This window comes from Siphateles boraxobius, unplaced genomic scaffold (genome assembly GCF_051911475.1).
Source record: "Siphateles boraxobius isolate OS27281-9 unplaced genomic scaffold, OSU_SipBor_1 77, whole genome shotgun sequence".
Taxonomy (NCBI): Eukaryota; Metazoa; Chordata; class Actinopteri; order Cypriniformes; family Leuciscidae; genus Siphateles; species Siphateles boraxobius.
In genome coordinates, this window is record NW_027509205.1 from 1,426,360 (window position 1) to 1,440,980 (window position 14,621).

The 14,621-nt window shown below is 39.9% G+C and overlaps 13 non-coding genes across 13 annotated transcripts; 5 read left to right on the plus strand and 8 right to left on the minus strand.

Moving 5' to 3' along the window:
- Nucleotides 1-1,484: 1,484 nt before the first annotated feature.
- On the plus strand, nt 1,485-1,556 carry trnae-cuc (transfer RNA glutamic acid (anticodon CUC)). Its single transcript has one exon. It is a non-coding gene; the product is annotated as a tRNA-Glu (tRNA).
- Nucleotides 1,557-1,671: 115 nt separating this feature from the next.
- trnay-gua (transfer RNA tyrosine (anticodon GUA)) lies at nt 1,672-1,758 on the minus strand. Its single transcript is given in 2 exon segments — nt 1,672-1,707; nt 1,722-1,758. It is a non-coding gene; the product is annotated as a tRNA-Tyr (tRNA).
- Nucleotides 1,759-1,877: 119 nt separating this feature from the next.
- On the minus strand, nt 1,878-1,949 carry trnae-uuc (transfer RNA glutamic acid (anticodon UUC)). Its single transcript has one exon. It is a non-coding gene; the product is annotated as a tRNA-Glu (tRNA).
- A 3,294-nt stretch (nt 1,950-5,243) lies between these two features.
- On the plus strand, nt 5,244-5,315 carry trnae-cuc (transfer RNA glutamic acid (anticodon CUC)). Its single transcript has one exon. It is a non-coding gene; the product is annotated as a tRNA-Glu (tRNA).
- Nucleotides 5,316-5,430: 115 nt separating this feature from the next.
- On the minus strand, nt 5,431-5,517 carry trnay-gua (transfer RNA tyrosine (anticodon GUA)). The gene is given in 2 exon segments: nt 5,431-5,466; nt 5,481-5,517. It is a non-coding gene; the product is annotated as a tRNA-Tyr (tRNA).
- A 119-nt stretch (nt 5,518-5,636) lies between these two features.
- trnae-uuc (transfer RNA glutamic acid (anticodon UUC)) lies at nt 5,637-5,708 on the minus strand. The gene has a single exon. It is a non-coding gene; the product is annotated as a tRNA-Glu (tRNA).
- Nucleotides 5,709-7,427: 1,719 nt separating this feature from the next.
- On the plus strand, nt 7,428-7,499 carry trnae-cuc (transfer RNA glutamic acid (anticodon CUC)). The gene has a single exon. It is a non-coding gene; the product is annotated as a tRNA-Glu (tRNA).
- A 115-nt stretch (nt 7,500-7,614) lies between these two features.
- trnay-gua (transfer RNA tyrosine (anticodon GUA)) lies at nt 7,615-7,701 on the minus strand. Its single transcript is given in 2 exon segments — nt 7,615-7,650; nt 7,665-7,701. It is a non-coding gene; the product is annotated as a tRNA-Tyr (tRNA).
- A 1,910-nt stretch (nt 7,702-9,611) lies between these two features.
- trnae-cuc (transfer RNA glutamic acid (anticodon CUC)) lies at nt 9,612-9,683 on the plus strand. Its single transcript has one exon. It is a non-coding gene; the product is annotated as a tRNA-Glu (tRNA).
- Nucleotides 9,684-9,798: 115 nt separating this feature from the next.
- trnay-gua (transfer RNA tyrosine (anticodon GUA)) lies at nt 9,799-9,885 on the minus strand. The gene is given in 2 exon segments: nt 9,799-9,834; nt 9,849-9,885. It is a non-coding gene; the product is annotated as a tRNA-Tyr (tRNA).
- Nucleotides 9,886-12,391: 2,506 nt separating this feature from the next.
- trnae-cuc (transfer RNA glutamic acid (anticodon CUC)) lies at nt 12,392-12,463 on the plus strand. Its single transcript has one exon. It is a non-coding gene; the product is annotated as a tRNA-Glu (tRNA).
- Nucleotides 12,464-12,578: 115 nt separating this feature from the next.
- trnay-gua (transfer RNA tyrosine (anticodon GUA)) lies at nt 12,579-12,665 on the minus strand. The gene is given in 2 exon segments: nt 12,579-12,614; nt 12,629-12,665. It is a non-coding gene; the product is annotated as a tRNA-Tyr (tRNA).
- Nucleotides 12,666-12,784: 119 nt separating this feature from the next.
- trnae-uuc (transfer RNA glutamic acid (anticodon UUC)) lies at nt 12,785-12,856 on the minus strand. Its single transcript has one exon. It is a non-coding gene; the product is annotated as a tRNA-Glu (tRNA).
- Between the last annotated feature and the right edge of the window lie 1,765 nt (nt 12,857-14,621).

Genomic DNA, 14,621 nt, shown 5'->3' on the forward strand with positions numbered 1-14,621 from the left:
ATCGGATAGAACTCAATGTGTCGCTGTAGATAATTACACCTCATCCATGGTAATAGTCAGGAAGGGTGTCCCGCAAGGTTCTTTATTGGCACCATTTCTTTTTTCTATTTTTATTAATGAATTGGGGCAGAGAATACAATCCGCAAAGCTACATTTTTATGCTGACGATACAATTATTTACTCCACTGCATCCTCTGTGTCTCAGGCTATTGAAATTCTTAAGGATTCTTTTTATACTTTTCAGCTTACTTTGTTGAAACTAAAATTAGTTTTAAATGTAAATAAAACGAAGTATATTCTTTTTACACGTAGCCGTTCTATGTCTACTGTTATGCCTATTCTGACTATTGAGGGTTTACATATAGAAAGAGTACCAACTTATAAATATGTAGGAATATGGCTCGATGAGAAGTTAGCCTTTGATGTTCACATTAATTACTTGGTGAAAAGGCTTAAACCAAGACTGGGTTTTCTTTTTCGGGAAAAAAAATGTTTTTCCTTTATAGCTAGAAAGAGAATAATACAGAGTACTATTTTACCTATTTTAGACTATGGTGATGTTGTTTACATGCATGCGTCTACATATTTATTGAAAAGGCTGGATGGCGTTTATCATGCTGCACTGCGTTTTATAACAAATTCTTGTTCACGTACTCATCATTGTTTGCTGCACAACTATTTGGGTTGGTCCTCTTTATATCAAAGAAGGAAATCCCATATGTTAGAATTTATTGTAAAGACATTGATGGGTAGACTTCCAAATTACATTACTAGTCTTCTATGTTTATGTAGAAAGAACTATAGCACTAGATCATCTAATGGGATTAAATTAGTAGTACCTAGGGTACATTCAGAGCATGGTAAATCATCTTTCTCCTACTATGCTCCATGGCTGTGGAATGAATTTGAAGCTACTGTCCCTCCTGAAACAATTCCTCCTTTGAATGTATTAAAATTTTTTACTGCAGCATACAATGATTGAATCATGCTGTTGTTTTACTTGATTTATGATGAATGTTGTGCCCTGACTTTCTGGAATGTTTTATATGTGTTTGTGTGTGATTTGTAGTGTGGCCATCTTGGCCAGGACTCCCTGGAGGAAGGGATTTCTTTTAATCTCAATGGGACCTTCCTGGAAAAATAAAGGAAATAAAATAAAATACATGTTAAGTTGTGGTGTTGTTAGGATATTACTACAGAGCCTGTGACAGTTTCTCAGTGGAAGAACTGGGATCCAGGGCCACAGACGTCTGCAAAAAACTGCTTTAAAAACCTTCGAGATGCAGGTTGGCGATCTTATTGTTTTTGTTTTCATGGCAAGTTGTGGTGTTGTTAGGATATTCCTACAGAGTCTGTGACAGTTTGTCAGTTTGCCAGGGTCGGTGACGTCTCCTCTCCTGGAGTAAAATACAAGTATTAGTGGTCTTGCTGCAAAATCGGGTAAAGGCCACAGCCAGGCTTGAGGGCAAGTCGTCAGCAGACTTTCCCTGGTGGTCTAGTGGTTAGGATTCGGCGCTCTCACCGCCGCGGCCCGGGTTCGATTCCCGGTCAGGGAATGAGTTTTTGCCCACCACCGGCGGCCGTGATTGTAAAATGGCGAAATACGAACTCAAGCGCTAACACCCTCGTCGAGAAGCAGGGCCAAGGAAAAGTTTATGTGTGAAAAAGAACTCCTTCGAGCCGGAGTTGAACCAGCGACCTAAGGATTGCCAACTTGCCACCTACAGTCCTCCGCTCTTCCAGCTGAGCTATCGAAGGCACACTGATTGGGGACAGAACCTCAACATATCAGGTTGCTGAATCTCCGCCACTGGCTAAAACTGCTACAGACATACATGCTGGTTGTTTCGATTAAGTGGTGCAAAGACAACCCGATCTTCCCATACCGGGAGTCGAACCCGGGCCGCCTGGGTGAAAACCAGGAATCCTGACCGCTAGACCATATGGGATCTTCCTTATGCCTGGAGCAGACCCTTTTACTTCTAGTGTGTGACCGTCCCCTTTAAGAACATGGGAATGATCCGAAGGGATTGTTTACTGAATTCAATTTCATCAGGCTCAACAGAGGGAGCTCTCATTTGCCTCATGAGGGGCTCAGTTTCCTCCCATTCTTGCGATGGTATAATAGACAGTACAAACTGGTCGTAAAGCAATGTCCTTGTGACAGTACTCATGCAATGCATTTTAAAAGACGCATAGTATTGTATGGTAACCGTTATCCTACTGACAAAGCAGCCTATTGTTGGACTGTCAATTTTTAATATTTCTCAATCAATCCAATAATAATAATAACAAAAACTATGGGTTAATAAAACGGCTAAGGGCTGACAGCATAGTAAACGAGGCAGAGCGAGCCAGCCAGGAGTCGAACCTAGAATCTTCTGATCCGTAGTCAGACGCTTTATCCATTGCACCACTGGCCCCCTGATCAGGTGTCCGTGAGCTTACACGCCACCTGTTGGTTTTCGACTGGGCAGAGGCCTGTGATGACATCTACTTTTTCTCATGCTATTAACAGACCTGGACCCAACATCAGGAAGGGGTCAGATGAGGGGCCTGCTACAAAAACCTTCAAGATGGAGGCCTCACATGTTGGGGATCTCAATTCTCAATTCAAATCTTAAACGTCAATTTAAAAATTTTAATGTACAGGCTTTTTTGCATGATCTATATAATAGTGATTTACAGTTGGTTTCAATTATACCTGATGTGGTTGATGCTTGGGATTATTTCAAATCTATCTTTCTAGAAATTTGTGATAAACATGCTCCTTTACGTAGATTTCGGGTGAGAGGTAGAAATAATATTTGGTTCAATCAATCCGTCTCTAATCTTATTAAGCAAAGAAACGTGGCTTGGTCTAAAGCAAAGAAAACAAATGGTGAGGAGGACTGGTCTCAATATAGATTATTACGAAATAAGTGTACAAAATTAATATAAAGTTCGAAGAGTCAGTATTATTTAAACCTGATTAATGATAACATGAATTGTCCTTCTAAATTTTGGAAATTAACGAAATCTTTTATAGGATCAAATACATCCACTAATCTTCCAAAAGTTTTAAAATTGAATCAAAGATTGATTACAGACAAGGCTGATATTGTTAATACGTTTAATAGTAATTTTATTTCAGCTGGTTTGATAACAGACAATTCCTTGGTCCTTGATGAACAGAGAACTGATGAGTTGACTAATAGTGAATCAGATTTATTTTCTTTTGCCCCTGTATTGCCGTCCCAAGTTCGTAAACTACTCCGAAATTTAGACTGTAAGAAATCAGGTGGGTCTGACCAAATTGAACCAATTTTTTAAAAATTGTCAGCAGATATTATTGCCGAACCTATTGCATCGATTTTTAATTTGAGTCTATCCACTAATGTAATTCCGCCATCTTGGAAATCGGCTATGGTTATGCCTTTATTAAAAGGAGGCGATCCTTCCGATTTGAATAATTATCGTCCGATTTCTAAATTACCGGTTTTAGCAAAAGTTTTTGAATCTATTATAAATGATCAAATGAAAGAATATCTACTTAGTCATGATATGTACAACGCATTTCAGTCAGGATTTAGAGCGGGCCATAGTACGATAACAGCTACTACATGATTTAATTACTGCTCTCGATAATAGACAACATTGTGCGGCCTTATTTTTTTATTTGACAAAAGCGTTTGACTTAGTGGATCATGTTTTACTGTTACGGAGGCTTAAAAGTGTTGGCCTCGATAATTCGGCTGTGAGTTGGTTTAAAAATTATTGATCGGATAGAACTCAATGTGTTGCTGTAGATAATTACAACTCATCCATGGTAATAGTCAGGAAGGGTGTCCCGCAAGGTTCTTTATTGGCACCATTTCTTTTTTCTATTTTTATTAATGAATTGGGGCAGAGAATACAATCCGCAAAGCTACATTTTTATGCTGACGATACAATTATTTACTCCACTGCATCCTCTGTGTCTCAGGCTATTGAAATTCTTAAGGATTCTTTTTATACTTTTCAGCTTACTTTGTTGAAACTAAAATTAGTTTTAAATGTAAATAAAACGAAGTATATTCTTTTTACACGTAGCCGTTCTATGTCTACTGTTATGCCTATTCTGACTATTGAGGGTTTACATATAGAAAGAGTACCAACTTATAAATATGTAGGAATATGGCTCGATGAGAAGTTAGCCTTTGATGTTCACATTAATTACTTGGTGAAAAGGCTTAAACCAAGACTGGGTTTTCTTTTTCGGGAAAAAAAATGTTTTTCCTTTATAGCTAGAAAGAGAATAATACAGAGTACTATTTTACCTATTTTAGACTATGGTGATGTTGTTTACATGCATGCGTCTACATATTTATTGAAAAGGCTGGATGGCGTTTATCATGCTGCACTGCGTTTTATAACAAATTCTTGTTCACGTACTCATCATTGTTTGCTGCACAACTATTTGGGTTGGTCCTCTTTATATCAAAGAAGGAAATCCCATATGTTAGAATTTATTGTAAAGACATTGATGGGTAGACTTCCAAATTACATTACTAGTCTTCTATGTTTATGTAGAAAGAACTATAGCACTAGATCATCTAATGGGATTAAATTAGTAGTACCTAGGGTACATTCAGAGCATGGTAAATCATCTTTCTCCTACTATGCTCCATGGCTGTGGAATGAATTTGAAGCTACTGTCCCTCCTGAAACAATTCCTCCTTTGAATGTATTAAAAATTTTTACTGCAGCATACAATGATTGAATCATGCTGTTGTTTTACTTGATTTATGATGAATGTTGTGCCCTGACTTTCTGGAATGTTTTATATGTGTTTGTGTGTGATTTGTAGTGTGGCCATCTTGGCCAGGACTCCCTGGAGGAAGGGATTTCTTTTAATCTCAATGGGACCTTCCTGGAAAAATAAAGGAAATAAAATAAAATACATGTTAAGTTGTGGTGTTGTTAGGATATTACTACAGAGCCTGTGACAGTTTCTCAGTGGAAGAACTGGGATCCAGGGCCACAGACGTCTGCAAAAAACTGCTTTAAAAACCTTCGAGATGCAGGTTGGCGATCTTATTGTTTTTGTTTTCATGGCAAGTTGTGGTGTTGTTAGGATATTCCTACAGAGTCTGTGACAGTTTGTCAGTTTGCCAGGGTCGGTGACGTCTCCTCTCCTGGAGTAAAATACAAGTATTAGTGGTCTTGCTGCAAAATCGGGTAAAGGCCACAGCCAGGCTTGAGGGCAAGTCGTCAGCAGACTTTCCCTGGTGGTCTAGTGGTTAGGATTCGGCGCTCTCACCGCCGCGGCCCGGGTTCGATTCTCGGTCAGGGAATGAGTTTTTGCCCACCACCGGCGGCCGTGATTGTAAAATGGCGAAATACGAACTCAAGCGCTAACACCCTCGTCGAGAAGCAGGGCCAAGGAAAAGTTTATGTGTGAAAAAGAACTCCTTCGAGCCGGAGTTGAACCAGCGACCTAAGGATTGCCAACTTGCCACCTACAGTCCTCCGCTCTTCCAGCTGAGCTATCGAAGGCACACTGATTGGGGACAGAACCTCAACATATCAGGTTGCTGAATCTCCGCCACTGGCTAAAACTGCTACAGACATACATGCTGGTTGTTTCGATTAAGTGGTGCAAAGACAACCCGATCTTCCCATACCGGGAGTCGAACCCGGGCCGCCTGGGTGAAAACCAGGAATCCTGACCGCTAGACCATATGGGATCTTCCTTATGCCTGGAGCAGACCCTTTTACTTCTAGTGTGTGACCGTCCCCTTTAAGAACATGGGAATGATCCGAAGGGATTGTTTACTGAATTCAATTTCATCAGGCTCAACAGAGGGAGCTCTCATTTGCCTCATGAGGGGCTCAGTTTCCTCCCATTCTTGCGATGGTATAATAGACAGTACAAACTGGTCGTAAAGCAATGTCCTTGTGACAGTACTCATGCAATGCATTTTAAAAGACGCATAGTATTGTATGGTAACCGTTATCCTACTGACAAAGCAGCCTATTGTTGGACTGTCAATTTTTAATATTTCTCAATCAATCCAATAATAATAATAACAAAAACTATGGGTTAATAAAACGGCTAAGGGCTGACAGCATAGTAAACGAGGCAGAGCGAGCCAGCCAGGAGTCGAACCTAGAATCTTCTGATCCGTAGTCAGACGCTTTATCCATTGCACCACTGGCCCCCTGATCAGGTGTCCGTGAGCTTACACGCCACCTGTTGGTTTTCGACTGGGCAGAGGCCTGTGATGACATCTACTTTTTCTCATGCTATTAACAGACCTGGACCCAACATCAGGAAGGGGTCAGATGAGGGGCCTGCTACAAAAACCTTCAAGATGGAGGCCTCACATGTTGGGGATCTCAATTCTCAATTCAAATCTTAAACGTCAATTTAAAAATTTTAATGTACAGGCTTTTTTGCATGATCTATATAATAGTGATTTACAGTTGGTTTCAATTATACCTGATGTGGTTGATGCTTGGGATTATTTCAAATCTATCTTTCTAGAAATGTGTGATAAACATGCTCCTTTACGTAGATTTCTAAGAGTAGAATCATGCTGCACTGCGTTTTATAACAAATTCTTGTTCACGTACTCATCATTGTTTGCTGCACAACTATTTGGGTTGGTCCTCTTTATATCAAAGAAGGAAATCCCATATGTTAGAATTTATTGTAAAGACATTGATGGGTAGACTTCCAAATTACATTACTAGTCTTCTATGTTTATGTAGAAAGAACTATAGCACTAGATCATCTAATGGGATTAAATTAGTAGTACCTAGGGTACATTCAGAGCATGGTAAATCATCTTTCTCCTACTATGCTCCATGGCTGTGGAATGAATTTGAAGCTACTGTCCCTCCTGAAACAATTCCTCCTTTGAATGTATTAAAAATTTTTACTGCAGCATACAATGATTGAATCATGCTGTTGTTTTACTTGATTTATGATGAATGTTGTGCCCTGACTTTCTGGAATGTTTTATATGTGTTTGTGTGTGATTTGTAGTGTGGCCATCTTGGCCAGGACTCCCTGGAGGAAGGGATTTCTTTTAATCTCAATGGGACCTTCCTGGAAAAATAAAGGAAATAAAATAAAATACATGTTAAGTTGTGGTGTTGTTAGGATATTACTACAGAGCCTGTGACAGTTTCTCAGTGGAAGAACTGGGATCCAGGGCCACAGACGTCTGCAAAAAACTGCTTTAAAAACCTTCGAGATGCAGGTTGGCGATCTTATTGTTTTTGTTTTCATGGCAAGTTGTGGTGTTGTTAGGATATTCCTACAGAGTCTGTGACAGTTTGTCAGTTTGCCAGGGTCGGTGACGTCTCCTCTCCTGGAGTAAAATACAAGTATTAGTGGTCTTGCTGCAAAATCGGGTAAAGGCCACAGCCAGGCTTGAGGGCAAGTCGTCAGCAGACTTTCCCTGGTGTTCTAGTGGTTAGGATTCGGCGCTCTCACCGCCGCGGCCCGGGTTCGATTCCCGGTCAGGGAATGAGTTTTTGCCCACCACCGGCGGCCGTGATTGTAAAATGGCGAAATACGAACTCAAGCGCTAACACCCTCGTCGAGAAGCAGGGCCAAGGAAAAGTTTATGTGTGAAAAAGAACTCCTTCGAGCCGGAGTTGAACCAGCGACCTAAGGATTGCCAACTTGCCACCTACAGTCCTCCGCTCTTCCAGCTGAGCTATCGAAGGCACACTGATTGGGGACAGAACCTCAACATATCAGGTTGCTGAATCTCCGCCACTGGCTAAAACTGCTACAGACATACATGCTGGTTGTTTCGATTAAGTGGTGCAAAGACAACCCGATCTTCCCATATCGGGAGTCGAAACACGGGCCGCCTGGGTGAAAACCAGGAATCCTGACCGCTAGACCATATGGGATCTTCCTTATGCCTGGAGCAGACCTTTTACTTCTAGTGTGTGACCGTCCCCTTTAAGAACATGGGAATGATCCGAAGGGATTGTTTACTGAATTCAATTTCATCAGGCTCAACAGAGGGAGCTCTCATTTGCCTCATGAGGGGCTCAGTTTCCTCCCATTCTTGCGATGGTATAATAGACAGTACAAACTGGTCGTAAAGCAATGTCCTTGTGACAGTACTCATGCAATGCATTTTAAAAGACGCATAGTATTGTATGGTAACCGTTATCCTACTGACAAAGCAGCCTATTGTTGGACTGTCAATTTTTAATATTTCTCAATCAATCCAATAATAATAATAACAAAAACTATGGGTTAATAAAACGGCTAAGGGCTGACAGCATAGTAAACGAGGCAGAGCGAGCCAGCCAGGAGTCGAACCTAGAATCTTCTGATCCGTAGTCAGACGCTTTATCCATTGCACCACTGGCCCCCTGATCAGGTGTCCGTGAGCTTACACGCCACCTGTTGGTTTTCGACTGGGCAGAGGCCTGTGATGACATCTACTTTTTCTCATGCTATTAACAGACCTGGACCCAACATCAGGAAGGGGTCAGATGAGGGGCCTGCTACAAAAACCTTCAAGATGGAGGCCTCACATGTTGGGGATCTCAATTCTCAATTCAAATCTTAAACGTCAATTTAAAAATTTTAATGTACAGGCTTTTTTGCATGATCTATATAATAGTGATTTACAGTTGGTTTCAATTATACCTGATGTGGTTGATGCTTGGGATTATTTCAAATCTATCTTTCTAGAAATTTGTGATAAACATGCTCCTTTACGTAGATTTCTAAGAGTAGAATCATGCTGCACTGCGTTTTATAACAAATTCTTGTTCACGTACTCATCATTGTTTGCTGCACAACTATTTGGGTTGGTCCTCTTTATATCAAAGAAGGAAATCCCATATGTTAGAATTTATTGTAAAGACATTGATGGGTAGACTTCCAAATTACATTACTAGTCTTCTATGTTTATGTAGAAAGAACTATAGCACTAGATCATCTAATGGGATTAAATTAGTAGTACCTAGGGTACATTCAGAGCATGGTAAATCATCTTTCTCCTACTATGCTCCATGGCTGTGGAATGAATTTCAAGCTACTGTCCCTCCTGAAACAATTCCTCCTTTGAATGTATTAAAAATTTTTACTGCAGCATACAATGATTGAATCATGCTGTTGTTTTACTTGATTTATGATGAATGTTGTGCCCTGACTTTCTGGAATGTTTTATATGTGTTTGTGTGTGATTTGTAGTGTGGCCATCTTGGCCAGGACTCCCTGGAGGAAGGGATTTCTTTTAATCTCAATGGGACCTTCCTGGAAAAATAAAGGAAATAAAATAAAATACATGTTAAGTTGTGGTGTTGTTAGGATATTACTACAGAGCCTGTGACAGTTTCTCAGTGGAAGAACTGGGATCCAGGGCCACAGACGTCTGCAAAAAACTGCTTTAAAAACCTTCGAGATGCAGGTTGGCGATCTTATTGTTTTTGTTTTCATGGCAAGTTGTGGTGTTGTTAGGATATTCCTACAGAGTCTGTGACAGTTTGTCAGTTTGCCAGGGTCGGTGACGTCTCCTCTCCTGGAGTAAAATACAAGTATTAGTGGTCTTGCTGCAAAATCGGGTAAAGGCCACAGCCAGGCTTGAGGGCAAGTCGTCAGCAGACTTTCCCTGGTGGTCTAGTGGTTAGGATTCGGCGCTCTCACCGCCGCGGCCCGGGTTCGATTCCCGGTCAGGGAATGAGTTTTTGCCCACCACCGGCGGCCGTGATTGTAAAATGGCGAAATACGAACTCAAGCGCTAACACCCTCGTCGAGAAGCAGGGCCAAGGAAAAGTTTATGTGTGAAAAAGAACTCCTTCGAGCCGGAGTTGAACCAGCGACCTAAGGATTGCCAACTTGCCACCTACAGTCCTCCGCTCTTCCAACTGAGCTATCGAAGGCACACTGATTGGGGACAGAACCTCAACATATCAGGTTGCTGATTTCGGGTGAGAGGTAGAAATAATATTTGGTTCAATCAATCCGTCTCTAATCTTATTAAGCAAAGAAACGTGGCTTGGTCTAAAGCAAAGAAAACAAATGGTGAGGAGGACTGGTCTCAATATAGATTATTACGAAATAAGTGTACAAAATTAATATAAAGTTCGAAGAGTCAGTATTATTTAAACCTGATTAATGATAACATGAATTGTCCTTCTAAATTTTGGAAATTAACGAAATCTTTTATAGGATCAAATACATCCACTAATCTTCCAAAAGTTTTAAAATTGAATCAAAGATTGATTACAGACAAGGCTGATATTGTTAATACGTTTAATAGTAATTTTATTTCAGCTGGTTTGATAACAGACAATTCCTTGGTCCTTGATGAACAGAGAACTGATGAGTTGACTAATAGTGAATCAGATTTATTTTCTTTTGCCCCTGTATTGCCGTCCCAAGTTCGTAAACTACTCCGAAATTTAGACTGTAAGAAATCACGTGGGTCTGACCAAATTGAACCAATTTTTTAAAAATTGTCAGCAGATATTATTGCCGAACCTATTGCATCGATTTTTAATTTGAGTCTCAATCCACTAATGTAATTCCACCATCTTGGAAATCGGCTATGGTTATGCCTTTATTAAAAGGAGGCGATCCTTCCGATTTGAATAATTATCGTCCGATTTCTAAATTACCGGTTTTAGCAAAAGTTTTTGAATCTATTATAAATGATCAAATGAAAGAATATCTACTTAGTCATGATATTTACAACGCATTTCAGTCAGGATTTAGAGCGGGCCATAGTACGATAACAGCTACTACATGATTTAATTACTGCTCTCGATAATAGACAACATTGTGCTGCCTTATTTTTTTATTTGACAAAAGCGTTTGACTTAGTGGATCATGTTTTACTGTTACGGAGGCTTAAAAGTGTTGGCCTCGATAATTCGGCTGTGAGTTGGTTTAAAAATTATTTATCGGATAGAACTCAATGTGTTGCTGTAGATAATTACACCTCATCCATGGTAATAGTCAGGAAGGGTGTCCCGCAAGGTTCTTTATTGGCACCATTTCTTTTTTCTATTTTTATTAATGAATTGGGGCAGAGAATACAATCCGCAAAGCTACATTTTTATGCTGACGATACAATTATTTACTCCACTGCATCCTCTGTGTCTCAGGCTATTGAAATTCTTAAGGATTCTTTTTATACTTTTCAGCTTACTTTGTTGAAACTAAAATTAGTTTTAAATGTAAATAAAACGAAGTATATTCTTTTTACACGTAGCCGTTCTATGTCTACTGTTATGCCTATTCTGACTATTGAGGGTTTACATATAGAAAGAGTACCAACTTATAAATATGTAGGAATATGGCTCGATGAGAAGTTAGCCTTTGATGTTCACATTAATTACTTGGTGAAAAGGCTTAAACCAAGACTGGGTTTTCTTTTTCGGGAAAAAAAATGTTTTTCCTTTATAGCTAGAAAGAGAATAATAAAGAGTACTATTTTACCTATTTTAGACTATGGTGATGTTGTTTACATGCATGCGTCTACATATTTATTGAAAAGGCTGGATGGCGTTTATCATGCTGCACTGCGTTTTATAACAAATTCTTGTTCACGTACTCATCATTGTTTGCTGCACAACTATTTGGGTTGGTCCTCTTTATATCAAAGAAGGAAATCCCATATGTTAGAATTTATTGTAAAGACATTGATGGGTAGACTTCCAAATTACATTACTAGTCTTCTATGTTTATGTAGAAAGAACTATAGCACTAGATCATCTAATGGGATTAAATTAGTAGTACCTAGGGTACATTCAGAGCATGGTAAATCATCTTTCTCCTACTATGCTCCATGGCTGTGGAATGAATTTGAAGCTACTGTCCCTCCTGAAACAATTCCTCCTTTGAATGTATTAAAATTTTTTACTGCAGCATACAATGATTGAATCATGCTGTTGTTTTACTTGATTTATGATGAATGTTGTGCCCTGACTTTCTGGAATGTTTTATATGTGTTTGTGTGTGATTTGTAGTGTGGCCATCTTGGCCAGGACTCCCTGGAGGAAGGGATTTCTTTTAATCTCAATGGGACCTTCCTGGAAAAATAAAGGAAATAAAATAAAATACATGTTAAGTTGTGGTGTTGTTAGGATATTACTACAGAGCCTGTGACAGTTTCTCAGTGGAAGAACTGGGATCCAGGGCCACAGACGTCTGCAAAAAACTGCTTTAAAAACCTTCGAGATGCAGGTTGGCGATCTTATTGTTTTTGTTTTCATGGCAAGTTGTGGTGTTGTTAGGATATTCCTACACAGTCTGTGACAGTTTGTCAGTTTGCCAGGGTCGGTGACGTCTCCTCTCCTGGAGTAAAATACAAGTATTAGTGGTCTTGCTGCAAAATCGGGTAAAGGCCACAGCCAGGCTTGAGGGCAAGTCGTCAGCAGACTTTCCCTGGTGGTCTAGTGGTTAGGATTCGGCGCTCTCACCGCCGCGGCCCGGGTTCGATTCCCGGTCAGGGAATGAGTTTTTGCCCACCACCGGCGGCCGTGATTGTAAAATGGCGAAATACGAACTCAAGCGCTAACACCCTCGTCGAGAAGCAGGGCCAAGGAAAAGTTTATGTGTGAAAAAGAACTCCTTCGAGCCGGAGTTGAACCAGCGACCTAAGGATTGCCAACTTGCCACCTACAGTCCTCCGCTCTTCCAGCTGAGCTATCGAAGGCACACTGATTGGGGACAGAACCTCAACATATCAGGTTGCTTAATCTCCGCCACTGGCTAAAACTGCTACAGAGATACATGCTGGTTGTTTCGATTAAGTGGTGCAAAGACAACCCGATCTTCCCATACCGGGAGTCGAACCCGGGCCGCCTGGGTGAAAACCAGGAATCCTGACCGCTAGACCATATGGGATCTTCCTTATGCCTGGAGCAGACCCTTTTACTTCTAGTGTGTGACCGTCCCCTTTAAGAACATGGGAATGATCCGAAGGGATTGTTTACTGAATTCAATTTCATCAGGCTCAACAGAGGGAGCTCTCATTTGCCTCATGAGGGGCTCAGTTTCCTCCCATTCTTGCGATGGTATAATAGACAGTACAAACTGGTCGTAAAGCAATGTCCTTGTGACAGTACTCATGCAATGCATTTTAAAAGACGCATAGTATTGTATGGTAACCGTTATCCTACTGACAAAGCAGCCTATTGTTGGACTGTCAATTTTTAATATTTCTCAATCAATCCAATAATAATAATAACAAAAACTATGGGTTAATAAAACGGCTAAGGGCTGACAGCATAGTAAACGAGGCAGAGCGAGCCAGCCGGGAGTCGAACCTAGAATCTTCTGATCCGTAGTCAGACGCTTTATCCATTGCATCACTGGCCCCCTGATCAGGTGTCCGTGAGCTTACACGCCACCTGTTGGTTTTCGACTGGGCAGAGGCCTGTGATGACATCTACTTTTTCTCATGCTATTAACAGACCTGGACCCAACATCAGGAAGGGGTCAGATGAGGGGCCTGCTACAAAAACCTTCAAGATGGAGGCCTCACATGTTGGGGATCTCAATTCTCAATTCAAATCTTAAACGTCAATTTAAAAATTTTAATGTACAGGCTTTTTTGCATGATCTATATAATAGTGATTTACAGTTGGTTTCAATTATACCTGATGTGGTTGATGCTTGGGATTATTTCAAATCTATCTTTCTAGAAATTTGTGATAAACATGCTCCTTTACGTAGATTTCGGGTGAGAGGTAGAAATAATATTTGGTTCAATCAATCCGTCTCTAATCTTATTAAGCAAAGAAACGTGGCTTGGTCTAAAGCAAAGAAAACAAATGGTGAGGAGGACTGGTCTCAATATAGATTATTACGAAATAAGTGTACAAAATTAATATAAAGTTCGAAGAGTCAGTATTATTTAAACCTGATTAATGATAACATGAATTGTCCTTCTAAATTTTGGAAATTAACGAAATCTTTTATAGGATCAAATACATCCACTAATCTTCCAAAAGTTTTAAAATTGAATCAAAGATTGATTACAGACAAGGCTGATATTGTTAATACGTTTAATAGTAATTTTATTTCAGCTGGTTTGATAACAGACAATTCCTTGGTCCTTGATGAACAGAGAACTGATGAGTTGACTAATAGTGAATCAGATTTATTTTCTTTTGCCCCTGTATTGCCGTCCCAAGTTCGTAAACTACTCCGAAATTTAGACTGTAAGAAATCAGGTGGGTCTGACCAAATTGAACCAATTTTTTAAAAATTGTCAGCAGATATTATTGCCGAACCTATTGCATCGATTTTTAATTTGAGTCTATCCACTAATGTAATTCCACCATCTTGGAAATCGGCTATGGTTATGCCTTTATTAAAAGGAGGCGATCCTTCCGATTTGAATAATTATCGTCCGATTTCTAAATTACCGGTTTTAGCAAAAGTTTTTGAATCTATTATAAATGATCAAATGAAAGAATATCTACTTAGTCATGATATTTACAACGCATTTCAGTCAGGATTTAGAGCGGGCCATAGTACGATAACAGCTACTACATGATTTAATTACTGCTCTCGATAATAGACAACATTGTGCTGCCTTATTTTTTTATTTGACAAAAGCGTTTGACTTAGTGGATCATGTTTTACTGTTACGGAGGCTTAAAAG